Raw genomic sequence first — 19,711 nt, 5'->3', positions numbered from 1 at the left:
CCCAAAAGCAGGGACCCTGTTGTGCTGCTCCCCGAGCCAGGGCCCAGCACAGAGCAGATGCTCAGCAGTCCTGCCTGGACACCAGATGCTCCTGAGAACTCTGTGTCTGGTGTGGGGTAGAGTCTCCAAGGTCACATCTCGGGGGTGCGAAAATCCCTGCTCAGGTTTTCTAAAACAAAACTTAATTTCTGTCTTGAGTCCCCATTAGAGTAAATTCAGGATAAATTTGGCCCATTTTGGGGTGTTCTTGGTCCATTTGTGGTTGCACTCAGGTGGAGGAGGGACCCAGGAAGGGTCAAGGCCTTGAGTGGGGCCAAATTCCCCAGACATCTGTGTGACGTCCACGCTGCACCTACAGCCCAGGGGTCTCTGCCTTCCACGCTGGCTCCACACAGTCCTCCATCCTGCCTGGTACAGGATCCATCCCTGCCACATGCCCCTCTTAGACCACCAGGGTCCCCCGTCACATCCCAGGACCAATCTGGTGACCCCTCTGCTTCAAAACATACATTCTGCCTCAGTGGGGCACATGGGGACTCTAAGCTGCCCCCAACCCGTCTGTCCAGGCCCCTCCCACAGGAGTTAGGAGGGGCTGTCTTGGTGGCTGGAGACTTGATGGGTGGGTGTCTCCGTGGGCCCCACTGCTCCCTCCCGGACATCCCCCTTCCTGGGATCCCCAGACTCCATACAGGGCCAGGATAGCTCCTCTCCCTGTCACCCTGGGGCTCTCCCAGCTGCCAGGCAGAAGGTTGTCAACACCAGGAGGAGGACATATCCGAGCCATCCCGGACGCCAAGCGTGAGTGAGCAAGGCTCGTCCTGCAAAGGGTCTGGGGATGTGACTGGGTGTGCAGAGGCGGAGAGAGAGGCCAGGCTCGGGCTTCATCTTGTTTAATCCCCAGAAGACCTAGCGGATCCCTGTTTAGACTCCTGCAGGCTGCAGTGCCGCTCTGTTCCGGCCTTGCCGCCTCCCCGCAGCTCAGAGGATGGGACTGGGGTCCAGCTCCCTGCCCGCTCCGCACCCGGCACCTCGCAGCCTGCCCGTTCCCCCGCCCCGCTTCACTTCGCCTCTCGGGGTTCGAGTCTCAGCCTCCAGCCTCGCCCCGCACCTCCCGCCCCGCCGCTCAACATTCGCCTCCGCTGCAATTTATTACTGGAGGCCGCAGAATCAGCTGCGTGGAGCGCGCCTCCCGGGAGCCGCCGCGGTTGGAGAAAGGCATCCACCCGCCTGGGCCGGCTCCCGGGTGCGGGGCGGTGTCCCAGGGAGGCGTCTCCGCCGAGCTGCAGGCCGAGGGGCGCGAGTCGGGTCCCAGGGGCAGGCATCCGGTAAGGGCCTCGCCCACCCGGGGTGGCTTCTGCGCCACGGGGCCTGCGCTCCGCCCTTGGGATCCGCGAGGGTTGGAGACCGGGGACCCGGCAGCAGAGGGCGCCATGCAGAACGGCTCGGTGTGGCCCCCCAGGGAGGGTGGATTTAAAGAAAACCAGTCGCCGGGCGCGGTGGCTCAAGCCTGTAATCCCAGCACTTTGGGAGGCCGAGACGGGCGGATCACGAGGTCAGGAGATCGAGACCATCCTGGCGAACACGGTGAAACCCCGTCTCTACTAAAAAAAAAATACAAAAAACTAGCCGGGCGAGGTGGTGGGCGCCTGTAGTCCCAGCTACTCGGGAGACTGAGGCAGGAGAATGGCGTAAACCTGGGAGGCGGAGCTTGCAGTGAGTCGAGATCCGGCCACTGCACCCCAGCCTGGGCGACAGAGCGAGACTCTGTCTCAAAAAAAAAAAAAGAAAAATCAAAAAAAGAAAACCAGTCACATTAAAAAGCCAGGATTCATGGAAATAACTGGATTGCTGGCTTCTCCTGAAAAACGGGCAGTCGGCACAGGGCGGCCTTCCACAAGGCAAACCGTGGGGGCAGCCCCGTTTACAAGGCCCGGCTGACCCTCTTCAGGTACCCAGTGCCTTGCCCTACCCCAGGGAACATTTGGCCTGAGACCCCTGCTCTGCGTGGGGCACAGCAGAGGCCAGGGGAGACTGTGGCCTAGCTGTTCTACGGGCTTCTGGAGGGCAAGGACTCTCTTTTTGTTTTTATCTTTGTATATTACTCTGGTACATAAAGGCTGGCATATAAAGGTGTTGAATAAATTTTCAATGAACAGCTGAACAAATGATGATGGTGATGAATGAATGAATGGATGGTGATGACTACCCAGAATTATGAGGCTGAATGAGACTCAACCACTTGAAAAGGTGAGTCCACATTGCAGGCCAAGGAAGCAGAGGTGCAGAAGCTGGGGGCGCCTGAGGGAGTCCAGGCACTTGGGGTGGGGTGGGGACCAGGGCGGGGTGGCTGCCCAGGGGTGGCAGGAAGGCCAGGCTGAGGAGCTGGGATTTGAACCTTCTAGATGCTTTACTATCCAATCACCTGAGCTTTAAGCATCCCAAGTCTGGGGATACCCTCCAGGCCCAGGGAATCAGACTCTTCACAGGTGGGTGGGGCAATCTGTGCTTTAAAAATGTTGAGGGTCTGCCGGGCGCGGTGGCTCACGCCTGTAATCCCAGCACTTTGGGAGGCCGAGGCGGGCAGATCACAAGTTCAGGAGATCGAGACCATCCTGGCTAACGCGGTGAAACCCCGTCTGTTCTAAAAACAGAAAAAATTAGCCGGACGTGGTGGCAGGCGCCTGTAGTCCCAGCTACTCGGGAGGCTGAGGCAGGAGAATGGCGTGAACCCGGGAGGCGGAGCTTGCAGTGAGCCAGGATCCTGCCACTGCACTCCAGCCTGGGCGACAGAGCGAGACTCCATCTCAAAAAAGAGAAAAAAAAAATGTTGCGGGTCGGCTCAGTGGCTCACGCCTGTAATCCCAGCACTTTGGGAGGCCGAGGCGGGCGGATCATAAGATCAGATGGAGACCAGCCTGGCCAACATGGTGAAACCCCGTCTCTACCAAAAATACAAAAATTAGCCGGGCATAGTGGCGCGCGCTGCAATCCCAGCTACTCTGAAGGCTGAGGCAGGAGAAGCGCTTGAACCCGGGAGGCAGAGGTTGCAGTAAGCCGAGATCGTGCCACTGCACTCCAGCCTGGCGACAGAGCAAGATTCCCTCTCAAAAAAATAAAAAATAAAAAATAAAAATTAAAAAAAAAGTTCCTCCAGGCGATTTTGAAGCCCCCAAAAGCTGCATATCGGGAAAGTGATTGTCTGCCACGGGTCTGCTGCTGCCTCCATCCCTCTTCCTGCCCCGCCTCCCAGGGCTGGGTGTCTTTCTAAAGCCACGGGTCACCTTTCTGAGTGGTGATCAGGCCCTGGGGGTCCATCTTAGCCACTCACCACATTTTAAGTAAGTTTTAGAGAGAAGGAAAAGTATGAAATGACTGTTTGTTTTGCCCAAGCAAATCCATTTATAAAGTGCAGCACTTGTTTAAGAAAAAAACAACAGCTATTGACAAAATATAAGAAAATAAATTAAAGCAGCAGCTTCTTAAAAGGACCCTGTCCGATAATTTGATTTTTCCCCCCTTCTTCCCTCAAAAGCCAGAACGACACAATCAATCTTGCTGTTCCATAGGCTGTCTCGTTACAGCTTTTTCTTACGTGAAAATAAAAAGAAAAAGGAAAAAAGTGGAAAGAAACTGAGTACCATCTGCAGCACCACCGCTTCCTGCCCCCCAGTGGATCCACAGGGACCCTCTGTTTCCCCCTCTGTTTCTTGTCCTGCTGCTGCCCAGCCCTGACCCCCACCCTACCCCAGCTATGCCCTCCAGGTGGGACCAATCAACTGGTCTTAGATGAGACTGGTCAGCTCAGAGGTCTTCCTGCCAAATCCCATGACCCACAGACTGTGGGGATCCTATCTTAAGTCATCAAGTGGGTGAGTCATCAAATTTCTCATCCTGACAGCCTCATCCAAAAAACTGACATTTTTCATGTGTGAAACATGTAGCAGAATGCAGGTGTGCTGAGGGCTTTGCACAGGCAGGTGACCCCCACTGCATGCAGCACTTTGCTTCCAACATATGCAGCTCTGAGGTGGAGGAGTTCCCACCACCTCCACCTCCTTACAAGACCCTCGGCCCCAAATGTTGCCCTGTGTGGTTACCATCCATCCTGTCAGCCACACACACTGGGTGCCTGCCCAACATTGGCGGCACTCTGATCATCCACCACGGTGAGGACAGGTAAGGTTTGTTGGGAATAAAACCAGTTTTAAAAGGCAGTCCCACCTGCATTTAGATCCAAGGCCACAGCCTGTCCTTGGCCACATCACTGCCTCCCTGTGAGTTTCTCCCTGTGAGTTTCTCCACCCAGAGAGCGAGGTCAATAACACCCAGGAGTGGTTGTGAGGATTGAATGTGCAGTCATATGTAATCATCATCATCATATTTTATAATCGAGCACTTGCTCATTGCCTGATCCTGAGTTATCATTCCTTTCTGACATTATCAGATTAAGTCTTCTATTCATATTATTTGCCTTAGTTTACAGGTGAGAAAACAGACATGCAGAGAGGTTAGGTTAATTGCCTTTGGTCTTAAAACAAATAAGGGGGAAGGGTTTTTTTTTATTGTGGGGGTTTTCTAGAACCCATGCCCCACTTGCTTGTTAGTCCCCATTTCCCTCTGGAAAGGTCCCCCCACCAAGTGTGGTCTTGGAGGAGAGCAGTGATGGTGCTACCTCCCACAGTGGAAGCTCCAGGGCAGCTTGTTCCAGGCTGTGGGGCCAGAAGTAAACTCAGCTGAGACCCTCAACCAGCCTTCAGTCCTTGGTGCTCTCAGACCTGGTGCCCCAGCCTCCGTGGATTCAGATAACCCCAAATTTACCTTCCCTTTTTGCTTAATATGGGCAGAGTCTATCTCTGTATCTTGCAACCCCAGGACTCTGCTGGCAATAAAATGAGTAATAATAATATTATACCGGCTGGGCGCGGTGGCTCACGTCTGTAATCCCAGCACTTGGGGAGGCCAAGATGGGCGGATCACAAGGTCAGGAGATCGAGACCATCCTGGCTAACACAGTGAAACCCCGTCTCTACCAAGAATACAAAAAATTAGCCGGGCGTGGTAGCGGGCGCCTGTAGTCCCAGCTACTCGGGAGGCTGAGGCAGGAGAATGGCGTGAACCCAGGAGGCCGAGCTTGCAGTGAGCCAAGATCGCGCCACTGCACTCCAGCCTGGGTGACAGAGCGAGACTCCGTCTCAAAAATAAATAAATAAATAAATAAAAAATAATAATAATATTATACCAAAAGTAGCTATTATTTCTTGAGCATTTATTATGTGCTGGGTCTTGAGATAAAGAGCTTTATAGATGTTATGTTGTCTCATCCTTGCCACCTCGTACAATTGTCCCTGTTTTACAGGCAAGAAAACTGAGGATCGTATACATTTGGATTCTTGCCTGTCATCACACAGCTGGGGAGAGGGCGAGGGACTCAAACCGTGAGCTGTCTGAGCATAAGTCTGTGAGCATAAAACTCTGTTGATGTGCCTGACATAAGAGGTGCTTACTCAGTGATGGCTTTAGCACCATGTGTGCATGGATCAGGTCTGTTAAAAATTAGTGGGGAGGTTCTAGTTGGAGGTAAGATGAAGTAGATCTACTCTACCCTGTCTCTCCCACTGAATGCAGCTTCAAACCTGGACTAATTGCATGGATTAGCTCCTTTAAGTCTCTGAATAAAAGACCAGTTATTAAAGTAACACCAAATTGGTGGTAAGTTTACTATTTTCCCCCATCCAATATCCCCTGAATTTAAACCCCTGAATTCAATGCAGCCCAAAACCTTGAAGTGGATATCAGCATCTATAGAGTGATCTCCAGGGAAAGCCCTCTGATTCTGGCTTCCGGATCAAGAAAGGGGTCTCCCACTGCTCCAGGTGAGTGAGGAAGCCTTCTATTTTTTTCTTTTTCTTTTTCTCTTTTTCTATTCTCTCACGCCACAGCCCCCAAGCAATGATGTGGCAGTAGCACTAGCAACAGTAGCAGCAGCAGCAACAGCAGCAAAAGCTGGTAGGAACCTAAAACTCTGAGGAAGGGGGATTTTCCTCTCCAGTTGGAGGAGCCATGGTCCATGAAGGTGAGGCAAACTCCTGCTGCTTTGCTATCTCTGGTGCTTGGGCTCAACTCATACAGTCACAGGAAATGCATGGCAGAGGAGAAATAAAGCCCCAGCTTTCTGGCCCGAGGACTGGACAAGGGGAACCTCAGTGAACCAGAAAGTATAGGAGAGAGCTCAGAGAGAGAAGAGCTGGGAAAAGTGATCCCTTAAAGCTGTTTGTGAAATCCTGGGTTTCATCCCAAAATGTACATGATCTGTACAGGATTTGACCTTAAACTGCATACTTAGACTTGAGAATGGAACTACAGGATAGCCCTCTGCCCAAATCCCAGATTAACCATAGGATGGTACATATGGGGCGGATTCAAATAGCAAAATAGCAAAAAAATAAAATAAGTGATAAAAACATAGAATAATAATAAATAAATAGCAAAAGCTTTGTAAACTGATCTGACATTGGAACCACTGGCCACAGGAGGTTGTTGGGAACTTATGACCTGAACTCAACTGGATCATTTTCCTGCTAACAGAAAAATACCAAAAATTACTCTATATAGAAAGAACCAGGAGTGGCCTGGCACAGTGGCTCATACCTGCAATCTCAGCACTTTGGGAGGCCAAGGCGGGTGGATCACCTGAGGTCAGGGGTTTGAGACCATCCTGGCCAACATGGTGAAACCCCATCTCTACTAAAAAATACAAAAATCAGTCGGGTGTAGTGGCGTGTGTCTGTAATTCCAGCTACTCAGGAGGCTGAGGTGAAGAATCATTTGACCCAGGGAGGTGGAGGTTGCGGTGAGCTGAGATTGTGCCACTGCACTCCAACCTGGGCGACAGAGCGAGACTCCATCTCAAAAAGAAAAAAAAAAGAACCAGGAAAGGCTCAACTCACTTGGGAAAAGTTGCCAATGCTGAGGCCACTTTGCTGAGATCAGACTTTACAGCAGCTATTGTGAAAGTGGTGCAATGTATAAGGGCAAACACTCTTGAAATGAATGGAAAGACATAAAGTCTCAGCCAAGAAAAAAGATATCAAGAAGAACCAAGTGGAAATTTAGAACTGAAAAAGACAACAACAAAAATCTCACTGGATAGGCTCAATAGCAAAATGGAGATGATAGAGGAAGAATCCAGTGAAATTGAAGATAGATCAATGGAACTCATCCAATTTGAATAACAGGCAAAAAAAGATTATTTAAAAAATGAACAGAACTTCAGGGACCCATGGGGAAATACCAAAAGGTCTAACATTCTTATCACTGGGATTCTGGAAGGAGAGAAGAAAAAAATAGGGTCTGGAAAAAAATGTGTGAAGAAATCATGGTGGAAATTTTCCAACTTTGGTGAAAAACATAAACCTACAGATGTAATAAGCTCAGTGAATCCTAAACAGAAGAAACCCAAAGAAATATATGCCCAGAAAATCATAACCAAACTTCTGAAAATGAAAAATGAAGACAAAATCTTGAAAGCAACCCGAAAAAAATGACACATTTCCTATATGGGGAAAATGATTCAAATGACTCAGGATTTCTCATCAGAAACCATGAAGGCCAACAAAAGTGGAACGACAGTTTTAAGGTGCTTAAACAAAACAAAACAAAACAAAACAAGAAAAGTGCTGAAAGAAAAGAACGGTCAAATCATAAGTCTTTAGAAGAAATACCTTCTGGATGAAGGTAAAATAAAGACATTTTCAGATGAAGGAATGCTAGGAGGATTTGTTGCTGGGAGACTTGCACGAAAAGGTTGCTACAGCAAATTCTTTAGACAGAAAGAGATAATAGTAGAAGGAAACGTGTAACATCAGGAATAAATGGAGAGCCGCAGAAGTGGCAAATATTTGGATAAATATAATAGGCAATTTTTTCTCCTGTTGAGCTCTTTAAAATATGTCTGATGGTTAAAACAAACAAAAAAAAATTGTGTGGTAGGGTTCTCAGTGGCTGTAGATGTAATATAGAAGACAAATATAAAATAAAAGAGAGAGGATAAAGGGACCTACACAGCAGTAAGTTCTTTACACTTCACATGAAGGAGACTGAGAAGAGTTAAGTATGTCTGTTATATCTTCTAGAACAACCTCTAAAAAAACTATTCAAAGAGATACAGTAAAAAGTTAAATACATAAATTAAAATTGAATACATTCATAGGAAAACAAATAATCTTAACTTAAGCCTTACATTTAACACAAAAATTAATTCTATTTTTTCTTTTTTGAGGAAGGGTCTCGTCCTGTCACCTAGGCTGGAGTGCAGTGGTGCAATCACAGCTCACTGCAGCCTTGACCTCCTGGGCTCAGGTGATCCTCCTACCTCAGCCTCCTGAGTAGCTGGGACCACAGGTGTGCTCCACCATGCCTGGCTAATTTTTTATTTGTAGAGAAGGGGTCTCACCATGTTACCCATGCTGGTTGGTCTCAAACTCCCTGGTTTAAGTGATCCTCCTGCCTTGGCCTCCCAAAGTGCTAGGATTACAGGTGTGAGCCACCATGCCAGGCCTCAAAAATGGACTCTAAATAGATTATAGATAAAACTTTTGAATGGAAGCATAGAAGGGCATCTTTATGACCTGTGACTAGACAAAGAGTTTGTAGACATGATATTAAAAACACAGTCTAGCCGGGCGCAGTGGCTCACGCCTGTAATCCCAGCACTTTGGGAGGCTGAGGTGGGTGGATCATGAGGTCAGGAGATCAAGACTATCCTGGCTAACGTGGTGAAACCCCGTCTCTACTAAACATACGAAAAAATTAGCCCGGTGCGGTGGCGGGCGCCTGTAGTCCCAGCTACTCGGGAGGCTGAGGCAGGAGAATGGCGTGAACCTGGGAGGCGGAGCTTGCAGTGAGCCGAGATCGCGCCACTGCACTCCAGCCTGGGTGACATAGCGAGACTCTGCCTCAAAACAAACAAACAAACAAACAAACAAAAACCACAGTCTATAAATGGATAAATTGAGTTTCATCAAAATTAAAACTTTTGCTTTGAGAAAGAGACTGTTAAGAGAATAAAAAGACAAGCTATAGACTTGGAGAAAATATTTACAAACCACATATCCAACAAAAGATTTGTATTCAGAGCATGTAAAGAACTGTCAATACTTAACAGTAATGTCACGGAATCTTTGGGGTGTCACTTTTCTGGCCTGAAACCTCTGGCAGTGGTGCCTTTGCCCATGTTTTGCTCAGGCCCACTGGGCTTGTTCCACCCACTCGGTCTGGCAGGCTGCACTCGGCTCACCCTACCAGCCTGGATCCCACATCTGCCACGGACGAGTCAGGCGTGGAGTGCTGAGGGGTGTGTGAGCAAGTGTGGGGTCCAGCCACTGTGTGGTCAGACATGCCAGCTGCTACAGTGGGGTGGGCAGTACAGGTGCCGGCTCTCTGTGAGGCTGTGGCTGGACCAGGTGCATTGCGGGTAGCTTCCCCCACCAGCACTGGGAAATGCAAGTGGCGCCCAGAAGCTTGGAGATTCTAGGCACCACAGGACCCCAAAGAGGGAGTCACAGCCCTAGCTCAGGGAGGTCTCCCAGGTCTGGGCTCCCTAAGGGGCTGCAGGTCTTCTCTCCTTCTCTTCACCGCAACGTGGTGAGCAAGGGACGTGTTTCAGCCCTGTTCATGTTATAACTCTTTTAGCTCCACCATTTGGCAATCCCGGAGACCAGAAAGAAGGAGGTAGGCAAACAAGTGCAGGGTGAGCAAGATGAAGAAGAGCTTTATTGAGCAACAGAACAGCTAACAGGAGATCTACAGGGGGTAGCTCCATTCTGCAGCCAGGGTGTCCCAATGAGGGTTCAGCTTCTAGCAGAGAGGAGACCCTGGAGTGTGAAGCTCATCTTTGCTGCTGGTCATCCCATCGTCTGCTCAGTTCTGGCTGAGCCCAGGGCTTTTATGGGCCTCAGAGGTGGGGACGTGCATGCTGATTGGTCCACAGGTGGCCATGGGCAGACCCAGAAAAGGCACTCGGGTCAGTGGGACTGGAAGCCTGGCCCCCAGCCTTCAGGATCTCCCTGGCCTGAAGATGGGGCCTCACTGAGGACCACCCACTTCTGCCCAGGAATTTGTCTGCCTCCTGCTGCAGTTCATGGCACTGGACTCAGCCCTGATAGAAAGGAGAAGCCAGGCAACGGGAGGAGGCACTTCCAAGCCTGCAAGGGCAGGGGCCTTCCCAAGCCTCCAAGAGTGCAGGGATGCCTGAGTCTGCAGCAGCAGTTTGGGGGTGGGGGGTGAGGGCAGGGTTCCTGCCTGCTCCTGGAGTGGGAGGCCTAGGTCTGCAGCCTCGGTTTGGGTGGTTGCAGCTGCACCCAGGAGGGCAGGGTTCCTGTCTGTTCCTGGCCACCCAAGAGCACAGGGAAACTTGGACCTGCAGCCAGGACGTGGGCAGCTGCAACATCACCTGGGGAGCTCCTACCCCAGCTTAGAAAGGGTGGGACTCCTGTTTGTCCCCACCCACTGGCTCCACAGAGTGTGCAGCCCCGGCGGAGCCTCCCTGCTGCAGCCGGCGTGATGGCAGTGGCCCGCTGTCTGGAGCCACTGCTGCCATCAGTAAGAAAACAAAAAACCCAACTAAAAACTGGACAAAAGATCTGAGCAGATACTTTACCAAAGAGGATATAAAGATGTCCGATAAGCATATGAAAAGATGTTCAACATCATTAGCCATTAGGGCAACAGGTACAACTACACACCCATTAGAATGAACAAAGTAAAAGTTCTGACAATACCAAGTGGAATGCTCACACATTGCTGATGGGAACTCAAAATGGCACCACCTGTCTGAAAATCTATTTATCAGTTGTTTATAAAGTTAAATATATGCTTACCATGTGACCCAGCAATTCCACTCCTGGGGATTTACTCTACAGAAATGAAAACTTACGTTCCCATGAAAACTGACCCACGGCCTGACGTGGGAGCTCACGCCTGTAATCCCAGCACTTTGGGAGGATGAGGCAGGAGGATCACTTGAGTCCAGGAGTTTGAGACCAGTCTGGGCAACATAAGGAGACCCTGTCTCAACAACAACAACAACAAAATAAAATAGCAGGGCATGGTGGTGCACACCTGTAGTCTAAGTTACTTGGGAGGCCAAAGCAGGAGGATTGCTGCGGCCCAGGAGTTCAAGGCTGCAGTGGGCTATGATTGCACCACTGCAGTCCAGCCTGGGCAACTACGTGGGATCCTGTCTCAAGAAATTAAATAAACAAATAAATAAATAAATTACTGTGAGGAAAAACATTATTGAGAACTTAGTCCCTGCTGGTCTCCAGTAAGTTGTGGGTGTACAAAGCAGAATCCAGTAAGTTCCACCACATTTGTGGGCGTCTTACAAAGCCAGCAACAGTGTGACATAAGGGGGTAGGAGAAGGGTCAGGTTTCACCTTAATTGCCACCTTCTCATAGAGGCCTTCCCTGACCCTCCCCACACAAAGTAGCATCCTTATATGAGTTTCCCATTGCTGCTGTAATAAATCACCCCAAGCTTCGATGTGTAAAACAACGCACACTTATATCTTACAGTCCTAGAGGACACAAGTCCAAACTGGGTCCCACTGGGCTAATGTCAAGGTATGGGCAGGGCTGTGTTCTTCCTGGAGGCTCTCGGGGAGAGTCTGTTACCTTGCTTCTTCCAGCCGCCTGAGGCCACCTGTCCTCCCCCATCCTCGTGGCCCCCTTTTCCACCTTCAAGGCCAGTTATGTTGAGCTGAGTCCCTCGTGCACTGCTCCCTCTCTAGTTCTCTCCCCTCTGTCTCCCTTTTCCATCTCTAAGGACTCTTGTGATTCTCCTGGGCCTATCAGATAATTCAGGACAATGTCCCCAACTCAAGGTCAGCTCATGAGCAACCTGCAATGGCTTCTGATGCTAACTGCCTGAAATTAGGCCAGACTCCACAGGTTAAGGGTACATTCCTCCACAAGACTGCCCTCACTTCAGACACCAGCCACAGGAGCAAGGGGTCCCAGGCCACCCCCACTTCTCACCAGCTGCCTACACATTCAGGGGCTCTCACTGCACCCTCAGGTTTGATAATTTGTTAGAATGACTCAGAACTCAGAAAAGGGCTATACTTATGACGATAAACGGATACAATCAGAACCAGCCCAAGGGACAGACCCATAGGGCAAGGTCTGGGAGGGTCCTAAACATGAAGCATCCATCATCGTCTCCCTGTGGAGTCAGGACGCATCCCCCTCCGAGACATCAACGTGTGACAATACAGAGTATTGCCAGCCAGGGGTGCGCGCCTGAGCTTTGGCGGCGAGTTTTATTGGGGTTTCATTACATGGACACAGTTGCTTGAATGGGCTGCCTCATTGGCCGTGAAGCTGAACCCCATCTCCATCCCCCTGTCCTCCATGGAGGTGGGGCTGATATCACGTGTGGCTCACAGCCCTACCCTCTCATCACAGGGCTGGTCTTTCTGGCAGGTCCGGCCCTGATCCTGAGCCACCTCACTGGCATAAAGTAACAGCTGTTGTCTGAGGGACTGCAAGTAACAAGACACCCATCACTCAGGAGATTCTAAGGATTTAGAAGCTACCTCCTGGGAAGTGGGTACGAAGACCAGCCAGATTCGTTATGATTCACAACCTTAAGTCCATCTTCAACTTTAACTCTCCTTGGAGTGTGACCTGACATAGCCATAGGTTCCAGGGATTAGGCTCAGGACATCTTTAGGGGGCTATGATTCCGCCTGGCACAACCTCCCAGTGTCTAACACATCACCCTGTTTTGTTTTTATTACAATACTGGTGCCTTTGTAAAATGGTCTTATTTCGTTGTTTATTTGCTTATGGCCTGTCTCTTTCTCTGGAGCGTCAGCTATATAAGGGCACCTTGGAGCACCCTGAGCTGACCCAGCATGTCAGTGTGTGCCAAATGACAGAGGAAGGAAGAGAAGGAGTTGGAGGAGGCAACATTTGAGCTGGTCCTGGAAGGATGAGTGGAGTGCTGCAGGGTGAGCAGAGACTCTGGCCAGGAGTAACAGGTGCATAGAGCCAGAGGAGGCCTTAGGGACTGCGTGGGTCAGGGAGTACTGGGCGGATTGTTGTGGCTGGAGCACTGGGGTGTGTCGTGGGAAGGAGGCAGATGTTGGGAGCTGATCAAGAGAGGCAGCTTAGACACAACTGCACGTGGCCAGGCGACAGACCTGAGGGCACCTGTGCTAACTGCTCTAGTGTCTTCTCTCTCTGACACAGGTGCCAGGAGGGAAGCACCAGGGTGTGACAAATAAGGCATGGACCCTGGAGTCAGCCAGTAATTGTGGCCAGGGGCAAGTCACCTCACCCCCCGCCGTGGCTGTTACTGAGGCTGGCCCACTCTCCTGTCCAACCCTCTTCTCTTTGCTTTCCTCTATGGCAGAGCCTGGAGAGCTCAGTTTCCCAGTCTCCCTTGCAGCAAGTGACACCCATCTGGCCAATGAGCTAGAGGAAGAATCTTGGTGAAGGGTGCTCTGGGAGTGGAAAGGGCCCAGTAGAAAGAGGGATAGACTCAACCGAATCAGAATTTGGCCTTCTGCTCTGCTTCTGGCTTAGAATGCCATGTGACGTCAGGAGCAGCAGCAGCCACCTTGTGACCACGAGAGGCAAGCTAAGAGTAATGTCCTAAGGCTGGCAGGAAGATGGGAAGTTCCCTGGCCTGGGAGGATATCACTGAGCAGCTGGGCCAGTGCCAGCAATCACCCACCTCTGGGTATTAGTTGGGCATTCTGTTACTCACAAACAAGCTTTAATCAATACCCTCTCTAGGCCTCAGTTTCCTTTACTGTTCACTGGAGCTAATTACATTTATCAATATTCATTCCACTCATGTTGTTTACCAGGGAGTACTCTAGGTGCCGGTGGCAGAGCAGTGAACAAGAGATAAGGTTCCCATTCCTTATGGATTTATTTATTTTTGAGACAGAGTCTCATTCTGTCACCCAGGCTGGAGTGCAGTGCCACAATCTTGGCTCACTGCAGTCTCTGCCTCCTGGGTTCAAGCAATCCTCCCACCTCAGCCTCCCAAGTAGCTGGGACTACAGGCATGCACCATCACACCTGGGTAATTTTTTTTTTTTGGTAGTGATGGGGTTTCACCATGTTGGCTAGGCTGCTCTCGAATTCCTGAGCTCAAGTGACCTGCCTGCCTCAGCCTCCCAAAGTGGTGGGATTACAGGTGTTGAGCCATCGCACCTGGCCCTCATTCTTTTTGCATTTACATCTCAGTGGGTGAGAGAGACAGACAAGGAGCCCACAAACAGGAAACCAACTGAGAGTGGACAAGACTTCCTAAAAGTCTTACGAAGTAAAAAAGGAAGGTGATGTGATAGATACTGGTGTGCACATGGCACAGTGTCTCTGTGATTGGGCTGTGAGGAGGTGACGCTGGAGTTGAGGCCTGGGTGTGAAGAGGACAGGGATAGTGGGGAACAGCATTCCAGGCAGAGGGATGGCATGTGCCAAGGCCCTAAGACAGAGCCCGGCATGGCAAATGGACAGGCCAGGAGAAAGGCCAGGGGGCCGGAGGGCAATGAGTGAGGGTGGAGGTGAGACCAGCGGGCTGGGCAGGGCCAGGTGACATGTCTTGGTAAGCACAGTGACATGTTTTGCATTATTCTACATGCAAAAGAGAAGCCACTGGTGGCTTTCAGAAGGATATGGGACAAAGATTTGAGTATTAGGCACACCCCAGGTGCTTAATAAATGTCTGCAGCCTGGAGTAGGGTGCATCCAGCCTGCCTTTCTCAGGCTCAGCCAGTCCCTCTCTTGTCCTGCCTACCTCACACCCCCAGCTCCTGAGCAGGGGACCCCTCGGGCTGCCTTTTCCATCTTCTTGGCCCTGCCTCATCCTCCCCTAGGGCTGTTTGCTCCCTCCAGAGCAGGCGAGCATAATTGCTGCTTTCCACAATGACATAAAAATCTAAGAGGCACAATCAATACAGCGCACACACATCATCGTCTTTCATTGCAAACGATAAAAGCGTAAACAGCAGGGGTGGCGGCAGCTCTGGAGGCTGCAGTGGGGGCAGGGCGGGCTGCCACCACCTCTCTGCCTGTCACCCTTCTTCTGGGGCACAGGGCTCTTCCCGGTGGGAGCGGGGATGCCTTTCCCACTCCGGGGAGCGGCACCCTCATTAAAGCCCACGCCGGGAAGTGGTTTTTCCTCTTTTTGCTTCCAGATGCAGCAACCCCAGTGTCTTTAACCCGACTTCAGAAATCCAGTTTGTCCTCTGTATTTTAAAAGCTTTCCCCTTGCTTCCCCTGCATCTAAAATAGAGCTAGGGGTGGCTTCTGGTGGCAGAAGGACTTGTTGGGGTCTTGCCTGTCACAAGCCCGTGAACTGACCTCGACCCCGTTTTAACCCCAGCTCTTGACAGCCAACTTCTTTCGCCCCCTGTCCAGCCTGCCACCCACAGCTTGTCTTGGAACGTGCACAGAAACCATTATATCCCCAGCTCTCACACACTCCCGGCGACGACTTCCTCAAACTAGTTACTTAATGAACGTCATCCAATTCCGATTCTGTCTTGCTGTAGTCTCATTTGCGAAAGCCAATCTGCTTTACGATTCTCACCTCTGGCTAGAAACTGCTCCCAATTCCATGTCATCCATAAACTTGATGAACGATTAGCTTGCTTCTCTGCAGTCATTCATTTATTTATTCAACCGGTATTTAGTGAGCGCCTACTGGATGCTGGATACAGTTACAGGAGATGCAGGTTCTGGGCTGAGGAGACTCCTATGGGGAGGTGGAGCCCACGTGAAAATGGTTCCCAATTATGTGATCGGTGCTCGACTGGGGCAGGGGAGAGAGCCGGCTCCTTCATGGTGGGGGGAGCAGTTTACATTTGCCTTAAGATGCTGGAGGGGATTTTGCCAGCTGGAGAAGGAATGACGTTCCAGTCAGAGAGACTAGAACGTACGTAGGCGGGTTGCTCTGGGTGGTGATGGGGGAAGAAATCTGCTGATATATACATGTCCAGGGCTGATGAGCTTCAGCTTGGAACCATCTAGAACCAGGAGGGCGCCTGTCTGTCTCTTGGCTCTGCTAGTTTCCACATTAGCTTCACCCTGAGGCTCCATGTGGTAGCAAAAGGGTTATACCCTCCCAGGTTCAAACCCAGGAACAAAGAACATCTCCTCCAGTCTCACTGGGTCTTACGGGTCACATGTCCATCCCTGGCCCATCCTGGTAGTTGGAGGAATTTAAGTTATCTGGCCTGGCCTGAGCCACGTGGCAGCCTTGGACCCTGGGGTGAGGTCTGCTCCATCTGAAGCTCATGGATTGAAAGCAGGGACAATGGGGATTCCCACAGAGAAACTGGGTGCTGTTAGCAGTGAGAAGGACGAACGGATGTGGGGCCAGAGAGACACAGATGATATCCGCTCTGTGGTCACCAGCTGGCTCGTGCTCCCAGGAGGTAGAAGGGGAGCCATGGGTTCCTTTCTGTGCAATGGGTGCAAGGACTGAGTCAGAGGATGAGGATGGGACATCTGAGGCCGCCTCATCACCACGTTCTTCTAACTGTATGGGGACCAGTTGAGAATTTCCTTTTTGCTTTGCCAGAGGCTGGACTGAAGCCAGCCAGCAAGTAATTTGCAGTCGCTGTCCTTGTCCTCAGCCTGCCCATTCTTCAAGCTCTTTTCCTGTCCTTGTCAAAAGCCAACACTCCAGCCTGTTCCAGAAACCCCATGGGGTCACCCCCAGCACCTTCTAGCTGAGCTGCACGGGGGCCTCAGCCAAGCCAGGGCCACCTGCCTTATCGGGCGGCTCATTCACACATCTGGAGCTTAACCACCCCTCCAACCACTATGGCCTTTCACGAGGACCCACAGAGCAGTGGGCTGGTGGGTGGGCCTGGGCCCTGGGAACAGACAGATCTAGGTTCTAGTCTATAGCGAACAGGACTGGGTTCAGCTAGGAGTGATAGAAGCCACTTGAAAGAAAAAAGCAGCACTGTAAACAAGATAGAAGCGATTTCTCTCTCAAACAGTCAAGAGCCCGCAGGCAGGAGTTGGGACTAGAAGAGCCTTCTTCCGGTCGACGGCGACCTCCTCTGCAGGAGACCTCCTCCACTTCACCAGCCAAGGTGGCTGCTTAGTTCCAGCTGCCGAGAGGAGAAAGGGACTGAGAAGGACATGTTCTGCCTTTGAGGACACTTCCCAGAACTGCACGCTACACTCATGCTTACAGCGTTACGGTCCGAATTTAGTCATGTGGCAGGGAGGCTGGAGAGGGTGTCGATTCTGCCAGCCATGAGCCAGAAGGGAGGGGAGAGCAGAGGGAGGGGAGAATAGACACTGGCGGCGGTTAATAACTAGCTGTCTATGCCCCAGACTCTGCTAGACCTTTTCTTGCTCCTGCCCTGGACCCAGAACGTAGTTCTCAGTGGCCCTTGAATTATTCTTTTGTTTTTTGAGACAAGGTCTTGCTGTGTTGCCCAGGCTGGAGTGCAGTGGCACAATCTTGGCTCACTGCAGCCTCAACCCCCTAGGCTCAAGCAATCCTTCTGACTTAGCCTCCCAAGTAGGTGGGACCACAGGTGTATATCATCATGCCTGGCTAATTTTCATATGTTTTGTAGAGATAGGGGACTCCTTATCTCTACAAAAGAGAGATTGTCGGCTGGTCTTGAATTCCTGGGCTCAAGCAATCCTCCAGCCTTGGCCTCCCTAAGTGCTGGGATTACAGGCATGTGCCACCACGCCCTGAGCGTTAGAGTTATACCATAAAGCTCAGTACTGAAGCGGGATGGAGCCAGCCCGGCAGGCAACCCGGGACCCTTCTGAGAGAGCAAGAGCAAGCTCTCCCCTAGTCCCCGGGCAGGGGTCTGCAGCTCTGTGGTGCCTGTTCCCCAGCAGAGGCAGGCACCAAGGCCCCGAACCTGGTTTCCATACAAGGCTTAAACTCTTCCCCTAACTGTGCCCATTTGTGATTGATGCCGGTTTAGGATTCAGCAAACAGGGGCTCTGTTCCTCGGTGCTCCTGAAAAATGTGGAAACCTTTCTGTTTGTACAACCCGTCTGTAAACTAGGGCTAAGCCACGTCCTTCAGCTCTCTCAAGGGTTTCTTGATGGATATTGAGTAAAAACTAATGTAGTTAATGTGCTCTGAGAAGCTCAGGGAAAGCTGCTGCAAGCTCATCGTGCCACTAAATGATCATTGCCTGGGCCCTGCGAGGGCCATTCTGGGCGCTGGACTAGGGAAGGCCAGGGTCTGGGTGGCGGTGGCACTTCAATCTGGAATGACACTCACTCACTCGTGAGCAGGCAAGAGCTGGGAGGCCCCTAGTGATGCCCAGCCACGGGGAGCAAGGATGTTCCCTGGGCAAGTGGTGGGCAGGGGCGCTTGGCATTGTGGGGGACTCCAGAGGGAGCAAGGACTCAAGCATCAGCCTGAGGTTTGGAGGTCACCCCCAGCCTGAAGGGGCCTGGGGAACGGCACCCATAGGCCAGGGACTGGTCCTAGGCAGAGAAAGGGCAGGTTTTCAAATGGAAGGTTCACCTGCAGAGAACATGGAGTTGCTCCAAGCACCAGCATCTCCCATTTAGATTAAGGGTGGGGGAGCTTCAGCTGCCTCTGTAATCCACTTCTGCCCCCGCTCCACCCAGTCTCCACGCAGTAGGCTGAGCAATGCTCCGTGATGCCGAGCAAACCTCCCCCTCCCCTCTCAACCCTGCCCAAGATTTCCAGTGCTCCTGAACCCACAGACTCCTTTTCGTGCTCTGCAGGGGCCCACCAGGTCCAGCCTCGGCGTTCTTTCCTACTTCACTTCTTCCACCTTCTCCTGGCCCACCTCCTTCCTACCACAATGCCTTCTACGTGTTCCTAACACCGAACTCGCTCACGCCCATGACACAGCCTTTGCATTTGCTGTTCCCACTGCCTGGAATATTCTTCCCACTGCTCTTTGTGTGACTGACCCTCCTTTGGAGAGATCCGCTCTTCCCTATCTGCCCTCTCTTCCTCTAAAACAAACTCTTCCGCATCACTGCCATCATCCGGTTGCATTTTCATCATTGTGTTTAAAACCATCTAAGAGGATATGATTTGATTCCTTGTCCATTGCCAATCCTCCCACATAGACCCAACCCAGGGCAGAGCCTGCACACCTGTGTCCTTTTCTCGCTGCAGCGCCTGGAACACAGCAGGTACTCAGCCATGCATTGGAAGGAGGCAGCCTTAGTTCGCATCCCCCGGAAGCAAACCCTGAGACAAGGTTTCCCGTGCAAGTAGTTCATTTGGGAGGTGGTGGGGGAATGGGAAAGGGGAAGGAGCAGCCAGGAGAGGGAGCGCTCTCAGTGAGTTTCCACTGTGGGCGACCAGGGCTCCACCCTGCAGGGCTGGGCCCAGTGTGGACAGCGTGCCTCCGAGTACCCTGCACGAAGGGAGGATTATGAGCACTAGACACCAACTCCTATCAGTTACTGGCTGATGGCTGCTCTCGGGGGGCCTTATTTTCCAGCACTCTGGCCTGTGGCAACATGGGCAGAGTGGCATCCAGATGTCAGAGAAAGGTCTCGGGCAAAGAAATGTGGTTGCAGGTGCTGGCGGCTGGAGGCTGGGCTGGCATACACTGCAGAGGGCACCTACATTGCCTGCTTTGGGGGAAAGCACCAAAATGGGTGGAAGATGGGACCTGGGCATCAGGCACAACCCAAACCCAGCTACCCA

General features: G+C 51.4%; 1 long non-coding RNA gene across 1 annotated transcript; it reads left to right on the top strand.

Moving 5' to 3' along the window:
- The first annotated feature begins 615 nt into the window (after nt 1-615).
- Nucleotides 616-2,246, top strand: LOC139363686 (uncharacterized). Its single transcript, XR_011624411.1, has 2 exons — nt 616-798; nt 2,157-2,246. It is a non-coding gene; the product is annotated as an uncharacterized lncRNA (long non-coding RNA).
- The last annotated feature ends 17,465 nt before the right edge of the window (nt 2,247-19,711 follow it).

Source organism: Macaca nemestrina, chromosome 6 (assembly GCF_043159975.1).
Source record: "Macaca nemestrina isolate mMacNem1 chromosome 6, mMacNem.hap1, whole genome shotgun sequence".
NCBI classification, from domain to species: Eukaryota; Metazoa; Chordata; class Mammalia; order Primates; family Cercopithecidae; genus Macaca; species Macaca nemestrina.
Note: the sequence above shows the minus strand (reverse complement) of the source record. Positions and strands in the feature narration are given on the sequence as shown.